At 43.3% G+C, this 12824-nt stretch overlaps 1 protein-coding gene across 1 annotated transcript in view; it reads right to left on the reverse strand.

Moving 5' to 3' along the window:
- Positions 1 to 12824, reverse strand: part of TJAP1 (tight junction associated protein 1) — a 77833-nt gene that overhangs the window by 63082 nt on the left and 1927 nt on the right. The window lies entirely within an intron of this gene.

Genomic DNA, 12824 nt, shown 5'->3' on the forward strand with positions numbered 1-12824 from the left:
CCATGATGTTCTGATGGATAAATTGAAGGACTGTAATCTGGATTTTCAGATAGTTAGATGGATAGGGAATTGGTTAGAGAACCGCACTCAAAGAGTTGTTGTCAATGGTGTTTCATCAGACTGGAGGGAGGTGAGTAGCGGGGTACCTCAGGGCTCGGGGCTTGGTCCAGTACTTTTTAACATATTTATTAATGATTTAGATGAGGGGGTGGAGGGATTACTCATCAAGTTTGCAGATGACATCAAATTGGGAGGACTGGCAAATACTCCAGAAGATAGAGACAGAGTTCAATGAGATCTGAATACAATGGAAAACTGGGCAAATGAGAACAAGATGCAATTTAATAAAGTGTAAAGTTCTGCATCTGGGTCAGAAAAATGAAAAGCATGCCTACTCGATGGGGGATACACTTCTAGGTAACACTGTGGGTGAACGAGACCTTGGTGTACTCGTGGATTGTAAGCTAAACATGAGCAGGCAGTGTGATGCAGCTGTAAAAAAAGGCAAATGCCATTTTGGGCTGTATCAACAGGGGCATCACATCAAAATCACAAGATGTCATAGTCCCACTGTATATGGCACTGGTCAGACCACACCTGGAGTACTGTGTGCAGTTCTGGAGGTCTCACTTCAAGAAGGACATAGATAAAATTGAAAGGGTACAGAGGAGAGCGACAAGGATGATCTGGGGCCAAGGGACCAAGCCCTATGAAGATAGGTTGAGGGACTTGGGAATGTTCAGCCTGGAGAAAAGGAGGTTGAGAGGGGACATGATAGCCCTCTTTATGTATTTGAAAGTTTGTCACTTGGAGGAGGGCAGGATGCTGTTACCATGGGCTGCAGAGGAAAGGACACGTAGTAATGGGTTTAAACTACAAGTACAACGATATAGGCTAGATATCAGGAAATTTTTTTTTCAAAGAGTAGTTCAGCAGTGGAATAGGCTGCCTAAGGAGGTGGTGAGCTCCCCCTCACTGGCAGTCTTCAAGCAAAGGTTGGATACACAGTTTTCTTGGATGCTTTGGGCTGATCCTGCGTTGAGCAGAGGGTTGGACTAGATGGCCTGTATGGCCCCTTCCAACTCTATGATTCTGTGATTCTGTGAAGACAGTTTCACCATTTTTATCAAAGTGAGACTAACAGCAGTGGAAGATCAGACTGAACTAGTTAAGTGATCTCCTTCTCCTACCTTTCCCCTCCTTCCCTTCTCTTATGTATCTTGTAATTTTGGATGGTTTGCCTTACCGCACAACCTTGACTGTCATTATTGATATAAATCACTTTGGGAGATACTGATGGAAAAGCAAGCTATAAATATCATATACAAAATAGTCTAACTCCCTGCTGTCTGAGTCATACCCTCTAACCACTATACAACACTGTCAGTCTGTGTATCATGATGCTTTAAGCCTTAATGTCCAGTTATGAGGACATATGTAATTGCAGTCTTGCAGAAAATATGTATAATGTGTATGGAAAGAAAGAGCTCTTAGCGGAGTCCCACCTCCATGGTTTTGGGAATATTTTATGTGGGGGAATAGACTAACACATGTTACCATTGCTGGTGAGCTAGTGCTGCATCTGGTCAGACGTCAGCAAGAGATATTTCAAGAAAGGCCCTCAATACTTGGCCCTCCCATAAATTCTCCAAATCCTCTCTGTGCACTGGAGTCAGATAACAGGCAGAAAGACAATGGCTCCTAGAATCCAGGCTGTCCATCTGCTCTACACTTCCAGATTCTTGCCTCCCAGCGCCAGCTGATGAAATTTTCATAGCTGCAATGAGGTTTCTCATTTCTGTTAGGCTCTGCTGCCTTGAAGTCCTCACAGTTGTGCCCTGTTCAGGTTTCTGTGGCTGCTGTAGGTGACAATGATAAGAGCCATTTGCTTTTTTGCAATCATATTAAAGCAGAGGATACCAAAGCAAATAAAACCTTTCAGTGAGTTCATTGTGTACCTTTAACCTTTACAATTTACAATTTCTCCCTTTCTATGTATGTATGTGTTTATGTGTGCATAGTGAGGTTTAATGTCATGCCTCTGATGAAATCAGTTGTAACCCCAAAAGACTAAGGCTTAAAAGACATTACTCTTTTAAGGTGCTACAGAACTACTTCTTTTGGTTTTGCTCCAGGCAAGGGCAGTAAACACCTCTTGGACTCAAACCCTAACCGTGCATTCAAGGTTAGACAGCTTTTACATTATGGTCTCTCTTTCCTGGTGACATGCCGCAACGTGATTGATGATCATAAATAATATTATAATCTGCTCCTTTGTGGAGAAATGCTTTAATAATGGCATGGTTGCCTAGCTGGTTCAGAAGACTTTGATGATTTTTTCAAGCCAAATTATTTCAAGAAAATAACTTTTAGAGAGAAAAACTGGAGAAAAACTTTTAACAGAATTAAGGGATTCCATTTCTCAACCACTTAACTCTGATTATCTGGAAAACACTTTTTCCTCTAGATTTAGACACTGGACCCATGATTCATTGTTGAGTGTCCATTATCTTCCCTTTCTTTGTCTTTCTTTTTAAAGTAGACTGACTCTCTCTGCAATGAAAAATGAAGTGTTGGGTGCTATGTGGGGAACTGCATTAGGCTGTATTATATTTACTAACATAAACACCATTAATACCACAGTGCTGCTCCCTGCTGGAACCAGTTGCTCACTAAATCCTCTGAAGTACAATTAACAAGCTTCAGGTAATTCAACACTTGACTCTTAATAATCCCTTTTATTTTAAGGGGGCTCCAGCTGAACCTAAACTGTTCGCCAGAGCGCCCTGGAAATACATTTTAGATTCTATTAAATACCAGCTGAATGTATGGCCTTCAGTGAAAAGCAAAATGTAATCTCTTCAAAATACTTTCCAAGAGGAAGCACTTTATATAGACTAGTCTAGTTGTTCAAGGGAGGCTATTGGTAGGTCAGGTGTCATTCTGCAGAAAGTTGAGCCCCTCTATTTAGTAAAACATAACCTTGATTGCTGATGGAACAGATGTCAGGAAATTGGAATGTATCCCCCGCATTGGATAAAAGCAGCAGAAACTCAAACTATTGAGGTTCATGGCCAGTGCATGTCATTGTGGAACTATACAGGTGTCTGTGTATTCGCACAAAGAAAGGGGCCAGCCCTATAGTTAGACAGGCCAAAGCAACCTGTCCCTGCGTGGCAGCTCCAGATGGTGGTGGTAGTGATGGAAGGTGCTATCAAGTCACAATTGACATAGTGACCCCCACGGGGTTTTCAAGGGAAGAGACTCTCAGAGGTGGTTTCCCATTGCCAGCCCCTGCGGAGCGACCCTGGACTTCCTTAGTGGTATCCCATACTACCAAGGGCTGACCTTACTTAGACCTGATGAGATCAGGCTAGCCTGCGTCATTCAAGTTAGGGTGGCGGCATCAGAATATCTGTTAAAGGGCAGTAAATGTCTTTTTTTTTTTAACATGAAATGACCTTTATCCTGAAGCAGTATTGTCTGCTCTGACTGGTAGTGGCTCTCCAGGAGGAGGTCTCTCATATAATATAGCCTCCTATATGATCCTTTAAATTGGAGATGTCAGGGATTGAATTTGGGACCATTGGCATATAAAGCAGATGCTCTTCCACTAAGCCACAGTGCCTCCCCTTAAAAAAAAAAACTTTTCCCCTGTTGAATTGGGAGTCCATTGACTGTCTTGGGCATCCAAATGTTTTAGTACCTATTTGATTAAAACAAAAACAAAAACCATCAAGTGGAATAATAGGGTCTGGGAACTGTGCAAGTTTGAGTTGATACAGTGCTCACAAATTATACCATGCCTTTGTTTTCCTTGAGGAAACAGTCGCATGTTCATAAATTCCCCATATGAAAAATAATAATCTCTGTTAACAATTTACCATACCGAAGAGGAGACCTGGCCTAATTTTCTCTTGAATTTGCTCACAACATTACATTTCTGTATAGAAATTCAGGAAGTGTGTCTTCTTACTCTGCCTGATTGACAGACATACAAACAGCATTTTTGGAAATATGCAGGGAGGGGACTGTAATGGTGTAATATTATGTGGGAACATTATAAGTGTGGTGAAGATACAGCAGCAAAATCATTAAATTCACCTGGCATTTTCTATTCATACTGAACATCACACAATTAAAGGAAGTGAACCCTTATGCCCCCCAGTATTTGGGACCACCGGGTTGCCAGACCTACTAGAACGAATCTGCAGAGGCATAAAGAAAAGAGGTGTCTTTTCCCTGATCTACTTGAAACGTGGCCCTGACCTGGGAAGCCCAGGCCAGCCTCATCTCATTAGCTTTCAGAACCTAAGCAGGGTGGGTTCTAGTTAGGTTTTGGGTAGGAACCCATCAAGGAATTCCAGGGTTGCTTTGCAGAGGCAGGCAATGGAAAACTACCTCTTGAAAACTCCATGAGGTTGTCATCAGTCAGTTGTGACATAACAATTTTTTTTAAAGGCAAATAGATAGTTTTGCTCCTTTCTGCTAGACAATTTCCTAATACCTTAAATTTCCTTAATATTTGGAAGATTATTTTAGACCTCCCTCAGTCAGTGAGTTATGAAAAACCTGGCATACATACAGAGGCATTCACAGATTATTTTAGCATATTAGGATGTCCGTTTTCCTGACAATAACTATGCACACATTTTTGTCTGAGGAAACCAAAAAGGAGTAACAAACTACCTTCTTAGGGAGAAAAATGGTTATTGAATATTCAAAGCATCCCCTCTGCCATGTAGGTTGTTCCACGTATATTGATCCTGTGACTAGGGCCCAAACATACAATTGAGGAGGAATGGGTGTGCTATATAGGTGGCCCAGCGAGATGGGGAGACCAGCTGTCAAACCCATTATTATTATACTAACCAAAAAGCCCATTGTATTGCAAAATACAACAGGCGCTAGGGCCACCCTCCCCCACCCCGGACAGGACAGAGGGCAGGGGAGAAAGAAGCCTCTTTGGGGCAAAGGGGAGTGCTGGTGGGAACTCCCGTGCTCCCCCCCCAGGCAGCCCCACTGACCTTTCCCTTTTTGGGGTGGCGGAGGGAGCGTTGGCAGGGACGATGTGCCTCCCCCCTTCGCCCTGAAAAGGCTTGGCATGGCTTCCACAGGCCTCGGTGGGTGGAGTCCCTGCTGCCACTCCCTACCACCAGCCTGAAAACACTCACCGAGGCCTGCCAAGGCCTCAGCAAGTCTTTTTGGGGTGGCGGGGGGGAGACGCGGAGCCCCCATCACCACTCGTCGCCTCCCCCCCAAAAATGCGCGCTGGGGCCTGTGTAAGACTTGCCGAGCCTTTTTGGGACAGTGGTGGGAAGCGCCAGCAGGGACTCCGCCCCTCCCCCACCTCCCCCTGCTGCCCCAGAAAGGCTCACAGAGGCCTTCACAGGCATTCTCGGATTGGCAGGGGGAAGTGCTGGTAGGGACTGTGCTTCTCCCTCCAAACCCTCCCCCAAAAAGGCTCTCCGATGCCTCGGTGGGCATTTTGGGGGTGGCAGCGGGAAGTGCTGGAGGAAACTGATGTCAGAGCACTAAACGTGCCTCAGTGCTCTGGCGCCACTGCCTATTTACTGGCACGGTCCCTGGGGGCGGGACTATGGACATCATGTCCGTAGACTTCCATTGGGGGGACCGTGCCAGTAGATGTTCCACATCAACAATGCTATCTTAAACAAAATTTAGCTTGGCTTCAATGGAATTAAAGGATATAATTCTGCTTATGATTGTACTATAATTCATTTACGTAAATTGATTTAAATCTAAGTAATTCTGCTTAGAACTGCACTGCGCATTCTCCTTCTCCAAAACTCCTTCTTCCAAACTCAGTGGAAAGGTGAGTATCAGACTTTGAGAATGGACAACGAGGGGTGATGGTACATTATAGACATGTTGTTACATAGCTTTCTAGATATAGACCTCAAGAAGATATTGTTGAATGTATTCATGCAGAGCGCTACTCCCAGGGGTATAGGGAAATGCCACCTATGCGTGGCATAGACAGAAGAGCCTCTCCTGCACATGTAAGAAGAGGAGAATACTCACCAGGTATGTATGTGCTTATATTGTTTGCCTTCAATAATGCTTTTATTTTAGTCATTCACTGCAAGCAGTTGCTGCACTTACTCCTGCATCCTGGGCTTTATTGTTGACTCCTGGCCACTTTGAATGTCTGCTTGTCAGATTATGTGAAGTCATACACAGATTGTATTGAGGTAACAGGAGCTTCTGAATGTTGTTGTTTCTGGTGAACATAGTCCTACAGCATTAAGGAGAAATCTCATGAAATCCCTAACACTGTTTTCCCTATGGAGCCTTAGTTGTTTATAGGGGCAGGTCCAGGCAGGCTGAGGAGGAATTACCTTACCCTAGGATATGGCTGGCGTGAAAATGAGTTCATTACTGCCTGCTCACGAGATCACTCCACAACCAAGGTGCCATGTAGTCTGAAATCAGCTTACTACCATGCCATGAAGGCCATAAACCACTGTCTGGGAGTGATTCTGTTCCATATGACAGTTCTTCTCCTACTAGGAGGAAGCTGTGATCCAGGAAACTGGATGTTTTAGTGGAAGCCATTATCTTCAGATTGTTACTACAGAGGCCACCTATCCTTTCACTGTCTCTCCTCCCCGGCATAAATATGAACCAGGGTCAGTAGAGGATTTCGGTTTGGGTTTTAAAAGAATATCATCCTATAATTGCGATCAAAACATACATATGCAGCTGAAAAGAATTGGGCTCAGCATCAAATACAGGGAAGATAAAATTAGCAGAAAGCCACATCAGTGCTCAGGCAACTTTAAAACAAAAGAAACCCCAAATTGTTTATTGGAGGAAAATTAAGCAAAATTAAGGAACTTGGACTCAATTTGCTTCATTTATTTTCAGTACTATATGGAGCAGGCCTAAGAAGGTGTACTCAGAATCAAGTCCAGTGAGGCTTATTCACAGGAGAGTGTTTTTAGGATTACGGCCATAGTGGACTTTTTCAGTGTCATATCTTGACATGGCTGAATTGCCTATGAAGCCGAACTCTGTGCCACATCCCAAAATGGATGGAATATACTTACACTTTCAAGAGCATTTGATGCCACCCTATTAAACAACTCAATTGTTCTACTGAATGAAGTTACATTCTGACAAAAGAGGAAGAAATATTTCTCACACAATCTAGGCTGTCAAATTAATTCTATTTCATTGTGATCTGCTGGCAAGAAAATGAAAGCACAGCTTACATGTGTAAGAGATCCTGGGTTAACATTACACAACTTCTTAAATTGATGCAGTTAATACAGAACAGGTATTTTTTGGAATCTAAAACAGCTATTAAAATTATGGAAAGATTTTGCCTAATGTTTGATAATCCCAAATTCACTTTAAATGGTCACTATATACTTTCAAGAAGTCATATAAAATATGGTCTAAACTCACCTATGTAACATGTTCCCAGCAAACTAGAACCTGCCTCAGAAAAAAACTGGGATCTTTCTCAGGGACTAGTCTTACACTGCCCCACTAAATACCACAGGAACCCACGATGACTACAAGTTCATCGTTTCCCATGGAAAATTCATTTTCTTTCACTCATTCTGTTTTTAAGAGCTGTTAATACAGTTTACACCAAACAAACAAAGCAAAGATACCCTCTCAACCTCCCCTGTCATGCAATGGCTAGAAACACCACCTCTCATAATAGGTGAGGTGGTTGGAGTGGGGGAGCCCAGTCGATGTTCCTACCCTGCCTCAGCCAAATGCCTGGTGGAAGAGCTCCATCTTGCAGGCCCTGTGGAACTTCAAGAGCTCCTCGGGTCTTCTGGGAGCTTATTCCACTAGGTTGGGGCCAGGACTGAAAAGGCCCTGGCCCTGGTCGAGGCCAGGCAGACCTTTCTTGGGCTGGGGACCACTAGGTTGTTTAGATTCGCAGAGCATTATGCTCTGCTAGGGGTATAAGGAGATAGGCAGTCCCTCAGGTATGCCAGACCCAGACCACGAATGGCCTTGAAGGTCAAAACCAAAACCTTAGACTTGATCTGGAACACTACCGCAGCACAGGTTACATATGAACAAGTTCTCCTGGAATTGTCAGTGGCTTTTGATACCATTGACCATGGGATCCTAATGAAGAGGCTAGCTGGGCTGGGAGTAGGAGGTACCACCCTTCAGTGGTTATGCTGTTCCTTGACCAATTCCAGAAAATGATGATGAGAGACTGCTGCTTAACCCATGGCCAGACTACTGTCAGGGATTGTATCACTTTAGCGCTGAAATAGCTGCACCAATTAAGTACTTGTTTCCAGGCACAATTCAAAATGCTGGTTTTTTTAAATCATTAAGGACATAAACAGCTTGCTGCCATGGTACCTGACGGACTGTCTCCTATCATACTAGCCAGCCCACCGCTTTAGAGCTGCCTCTCAAGCCTTGTTCTTTGAGTCCCCCCTTTCCGACGTGTGGAGGGTGGTGATCAGAGACACAGCATTTTTCCCTGTAGTTTTCCCTTGAGGTTCACTTGGCACCCACTTTATTTTAGGTGCCAGTCTAAAACACAATTTTTCAGCAGACATTGAATTAGGGGTTTTAGCTTACCAGCTTTTTAATGGTCTGTGCCTGTCTTATGGATAGTTCTTTGCTGCTTATGTCTAATGGTTTGTTGATTTACACATTCATATTCCTGACAAGGGGTTATTCCTGTGTGTGAACACCTATGGGAATGCAGTGTGTAAAATTGATATGCTTACCAACCTTAGCAGCACTATCTTAAACAAGGTTATACAGAAACAAGTCCCACTTGCTACCTAGTAATTACATGTAGGATTGCTGCAGAATGGTTCACAGGGAATGGTTCCAACAGCAGCTATGTAAAGGGAGATCTGGAAAATCACCAGTACAGTCCTAGACAATTGTACCAGTCTGCATATGACTGTACTGTGACTTAATTCTCTAGCTCTCACTGCTGACTGATGTTTGTTCTCCACTATGAATGGGATGGGCTCCTGCTGTTTCATTTACAACTAAAGGCTGAAGCTATTTAGTCAGTATTGAGTCAGCATGCTAATTATAATATTTATCTTCCTTTATAATAATGGCACGATGAAATTCAACCAGCATCCCTCTAGAATCCAATTTATTATAGCCTTAAGGGACTCTTCTTCAGCTAAACTGGATTAAAAAAAATGCCTGTAGACCATTTAAGTCTTTAGCTTTCAGAGACATGTCTAGAATGCTCCAGACCTAGACTAACTAAAAATCCATTTCTTATTCTTCCTAGTTTACAATTATTCTCCACAGTATGTGGGAGGGTGGGGCCCTTGTTCTGGTATGATGACTGAGGATAAGCAGAAGATCCTTCTCCAGTTCTCTTTATGGCCTTGGTCACACTTTTGGGAGCTTCAATATAATATAATATTTTAATTAGGTTTTCATTCCACCAAGAAGCTTAGGGTATTTAATTTAATTTATTTATGTATGTTATTTATAGTTTACCCAGAGACTTAAGGTGGATTACATATAGTGAGTCTATGCAAGCAACAAAATGGGACATTCAACAACCAATACATTAGGATTTTAGAAGTCTAGATGCCTGGCTCCTCACTCCCAGCAGAAGAAAACTTGACCCTCCAGTTGAACGGGGAAGGAGGAGGGAGGGAGGGGATTGGAAATTTTGAGCAAGAGGTTGCCATCCATCTTTCCATCTTTTTATTGTTGTAAAGAGTGTTTTTATGGGGTTTTATTGTTTTAAATGGAAGAGCAGTGGTATAAAAATCAAATAAATAAATAGAACCATGAGAAATAACTGAAGCATAGCTTACACATTAACATGACACATTACATAATAGGTTCCTACTACAATATACTATACACAGCAGTAGACCATCCCAGTCGTCTATCCAGGTAAGTTTGTGAACCAGTTTGTACAGTACAACCCTATTATATACATCTCCTCCATTTTATTTTTACAACAACCTTGTGATGTACGTTAAATTGTGTGAGAGATAAACAGAGAAGGAAGGAGAGAATAATTGGCCCAAAGTCACCCTGTGAGCAACAGGGGGATTTGAATCTTGGTCTCCTAGGCTCTTATCAACTATTCTAACCACAACAAGCACATTAATTCCTGCAGCCCTTGTTGCAACCAGTATCACGGGAGATCTTAAGGACCTGCATATGGAACTGGGATTGAAATATCTGAGGTGGCAGAGAATGAACCCCTGTATTGGAAGGCATAAACCCACACACTAAGGACTCAGCCAGTCCCACTGAGCTCTGTAATATTTATGTTTGAGTAAATATGTCATAGGAGTGAACTTCAAACTTCCTTGGCATAGATGCTGTGTCAATTTCAACAGGGTGACTCAGGACCTAAGTACATATTCCATTTTCCCTGGAGATATGCACAGATTAAGTGGAGTTGCGCATTCTGAGCTGCTGTGCTTCCCAATCACACACAAGCACAATTTGGATCAGGACCGTGACACATGGAGAAAGGGAACTTAAATCTTCACATGCAATTTTTCTCACATGAACAGCCCCGAGAGGGGGTAGTGATATTTGCCCCACTGTGCAAATGTGATGTGTAGTCCATGTGCAGCTCCACGTGGAATAAACAGAACATGCAAAGACTACTTCAGGTCTAGGTTTCAGGCATCTACTCTCTGCATCCTGTGCCTCAGTCTGATTCAGGCCTCCTGAACCTCAAAACACAACTATCCACATGCCTTGAGAATAACCTGGGGGAAATGCAACTAGTATTTAGGCTCTTAAGAAACAAATTTTCACACAACACCCCTGGGAGGTTTTGGAGCGGTTGTGGGGAAGGATTATTGTTTAAAATATGCTGAAAGTTTAAAGTACATTTTTAAAAATCATTTTAAAAGGCATGTTTAATGAAGAAAAGGACATCAAGGAATTGGCCACAACAAAAACGCATTCGTTCCATGCCCCTCTTACCACTTTTCTCTTCCCACTGACCTTATCCTGCTATACTGTCAAATCAGATGTGGATGAACATCAGTGATCCAAGCATCTCTTTTGTAGGGTATCCGGCAGTTAGCCAGGAAACCAGCAAATGTGACGGCAGTGACTATAAGTCCATGAGTGTCTTCATGTACAGAAGCAGCTATAACAGGGGTCCAGCAGCTAGCTGCTTCCTGCAGAGTTTGTGCACCATGCAAAGTGGCTGGATAGCCAGAGGGTATGGAATTAAGGGTTTTTCCTTGCAGGCACTTTTATGCTGTGCGGCTGTACTCTGCATGTGACACACCGGTGATCTGGATCACACTGGTCAATCAGTGGGGAGTAGCCCTGCCTTTGGGTGAGAGCTTGAGCACAATTACTAGTTTGCAAGTCTACAGAACCAATTAACAAAATCACCCACCACAATCCAACCATACAATGATAAACACCTCCGGTCCCTCCCCTCTAACATGGATTAACCTACATAATCCTGACCACATTGTGGCAGTGACAGGCAGCAGATTGCATAGCTCCATAATCTCATCTGTAATTCTTCCTATTTTGAAAAAGACTGCCAGTTTTAACAGGCAATTTTTGGGTCCAGGGGTACTGGGTGATTGACACCTATTGGAGAGGCAACAGCATGTGCAAAGTTATATTTGAAGAAAACTAGCCTCTACAGGTTGACAGATAGCTGAAATGGTAAAAATGATAAACGAAGAGCCAGAAGCTATTCCATCTTCCCCTGCATTCTCTCCTCCTCCTTTTCTTGCACATACATACACCTACTGCCCAGGGAAGCTATTTGTAAGCAATCCAGGGCATCTGGGGAATGAAGTGCTGAACAAATACCACAGCAAGCGCATGCATGTGCTCTCTCTCACTCTCGCTCTCTCTCTCACACACACACACAAACAGTGTAGCAGCAGAGTCAAATATAGACCATGGGGAAGGAGAGACAATGGCAGGGCATTGGGTTACATTGCTGCAGGGCCAGCAGGCTTCTTGTATTTGTTGTGGGCCTGGATGGAATGGGGAAAGAAGAGGGAGGGCATGGAACGGGAGTGGTAGGGAGAACATTTGTTTCAATTCATAAAGCCCAACTTGGCATTGGTTCTGCCCATGTGTGTGTGTCTGCATGCACGCGCTCAAGACTGACCTGGAGTGTATGCCAATTTATGAGACGCTAATTTGAGTTGGCAGCTTAGTGTGGTTTGTGGTCTTTCTCCAGCTGGTTTCCGCTGCCCCCCCCCCTCCTAGGGATTAGTAGAGTAGGCAGAGCATATTTCACAAAGTTCCTGAGCGGCAAAGTGCTTTTCTTTTTGCCCTATGGAGTGTGTCTTAATGGAAAGGATGCCCTGGCTCTTTCTCATTGCAGCTGCGATGTGACACCAGTACTTTTCTTCCCACAAGACAAAGGGAAGTGACTTCAGCTGATTTCAGCAGGTAATTGGTGTTTTAGCATAAGTGGTGACAGCAGTTTGAAAAAGTAGCCCTCCAAGAAAGCAACCAAGAAAGGACTTTGTCTTTTAATGTGTAGTTGTCGCTGGGACAACCACAAATCTCCACCTAATTCTGACCTGACAACATGTTCGTCTGAAAAACTTTTATGGAAAAATGACAGCAGGTAGAACAAGACACCAAGCTCCAGATAATCTTTATAAGGCTCTTTGCCATCCTCTGTAGGAAGGATCAGGGGCACAAGAAATCTGTTCTCTGTGTGAAAACTATTTGTTGTAAGATTTCTGGATTTCATGGGTAAAGCACTTCTACAGTGGAGAAAACCCCTCTTTTTCCCCTCCTTTTAATCAAACCTGGGATGAGTCCCTTTCTAGCAGACAATATGGGACCCATTAAATGGCTCCTCC

The sequence above is a fragment of the Paroedura picta genome, chromosome 1 (assembly GCF_049243985.1).
Source record: "Paroedura picta isolate Pp20150507F chromosome 1, Ppicta_v3.0, whole genome shotgun sequence".
NCBI classification, from domain to species: Eukaryota; Metazoa; Chordata; class Lepidosauria; order Squamata; family Gekkonidae; genus Paroedura; species Paroedura picta.